The sequence below is a fragment of the Argentina anserina genome, unplaced genomic scaffold (genome assembly GCF_933775445.1).
Source record: "Argentina anserina unplaced genomic scaffold, drPotAnse1.1, whole genome shotgun sequence".
Taxonomy (NCBI): Eukaryota; Viridiplantae; Streptophyta; class Magnoliopsida; order Rosales; family Rosaceae; genus Argentina; species Argentina anserina.
This window is the reverse complement of record NW_026089488.1, coordinates 16,705-18,792: the sequence shown is the minus strand read 5'-3', so window position 1 is coordinate 18,792 and position 2,088 is coordinate 16,705.

Genomic DNA, 2,088 nt, shown 5'->3' with positions numbered 1-2,088 from the left:
TGCAATAGTAAACATACTCAAACGATAGAAAGATATTCAGTTTGAAAGAAACACACGCCCACACTGGAAACACTCTCAAATTCAATAGAAACTCGCATCAGAAAGATACTCAAACGAGAATTGAAAAGATACTCAAATTGCAATAGTAAACATACTCAAACGATAGAAAGATACTCAGTTTGAAAGAAACACACGCCCACATTGGAAACACTCTCAAATTCAAGAAAAACTCGCAGCGAAAGCCGTTCAGAAAGATACTCAAACGAGAATTGAAAAGATACTCAAATTGCAATAGTAAACATACCCAAACGATAGAAAGATACTCAGTTTGAAAGAAACACACGCCCACACTGGAAACACTCTCAAATTCAATAGAAACTCGCATCAGAAAGATACTCAAACGAGAATTGAAAAGATACTCAAATTGCAATAGTAATCATACACAAACGATAGAAAGATACTCAGTTTGAAAGAAACACACGCCCACACTGGAAACACTCTCAAATTCAAGAAAAACTCGCATCGAAAGCCGTTCAGAAAGATACTCAAACGAGAATTGAAAAGATACTCAAATTGCAATAGTAAACATACTGAAACGATAGAAAGATACTCAGTTTGAAAGAAACACACACCCACACTGGAAACACTCTCAAATTCAATAGAAACTCGCATCGAAAGCCTTACAGAAAGATACTTAAACGAGAATTGAAAAGATACTCAAATTGCAATAGTAAACATACTCAAAAGATAGAAAGATACTCAGTTTGAAAGAAACACACGCCCACACTGGAAACACACTCAAATTCAAGAAAAACTGGCATCGAAAGCCGTTCAGAAAGATACTCAAACGAGAATTGAAAAGATACTCAAATTGCAATAGTAAACATACTCAAACGATAGAAAGATACACAGTTTGAAAGAAACACACGCCCACACTGGAAACACTCTCAAATTCAATAGAAACTCGCATCAGAAAGATACTCAAACGAGAATTGAAAAGATACTCAAATTGCAATAGTAAACATACTCAAACGATAGAAAGATACTCAGTTTGAAAGAAACACACGCCCACACTGGAAACACTCTCAAATTCAAGAAAAACTCGCATCGAAAGCCGTTCAGAAAGATACTCAAACGAGAATTGAAAAGATACTCAAATTGCAATAGTAAACATACTCAAACGATAGAAAGATACTCAGTTTGAAAGAAACACACGCCCACACTGGAAACACTCTCAAATTCAATAGAAACTCGCATCAGAAAGCCTTACAGAAAGATACTCAAACGAAAATTGAAAAGATACTCAAAGTGCAATAGTAAACATACTCAAACGATAGAAAGATACTCAGTTTGAAAGAAACACAAGCCCACATTGGAAACACTCTCAAATTCAAGAAAAACTCGCATCGAAAGCCGTTCAGAAAGATACTCAAACGAGAATTGAAAAGATACTCAAATTGCAATAGTAAACATACTCAAACGATAGAAAGATACTCAGTTTGAAAGAAACACACGCCCACACTGGAAACACTCTCAAATTCAATAGAAACTCGCATCGAAAGCCTTACAGAAAGATACTCAAACGAGAATTGAAAAGATACTCAAATTGCAATAGTAAACATACTCAAAAGATAGAAAGATACTCAGTTTGAAAGAAACACACGCCCACACTGGAAACACACTCAAATTCAAGAAAAACTGGCATCGAAAGCCGTTCAGAAAGATACTCAAACGAGAATTGAAAAGATACTCAAATTGCAATAGTAAACATACTCAAACGATAGAAAGATACACAGTTTGAATGAAACACACGCCCACACTGGAAACACTCTCAAATTCAATAGAAACTCGCATCAGAAAGATACTCAAACGAGAATTGAAAAGATACTCAAATTGCAATAGTAAACATACTAAAACGATAGAAAGATACTCAGTTTGAAAGAAACACACGCCCACACTGGAAACACTCTCAACTTCAAGAAAAACTCGCATCGAAAGCCGTTCAGAAAGATACTCAAATGAGAATTGAAAAGATACTCAAATTGCAATAGTAAACATACTCAAACGATAGAAAGATACTCAGTTTGA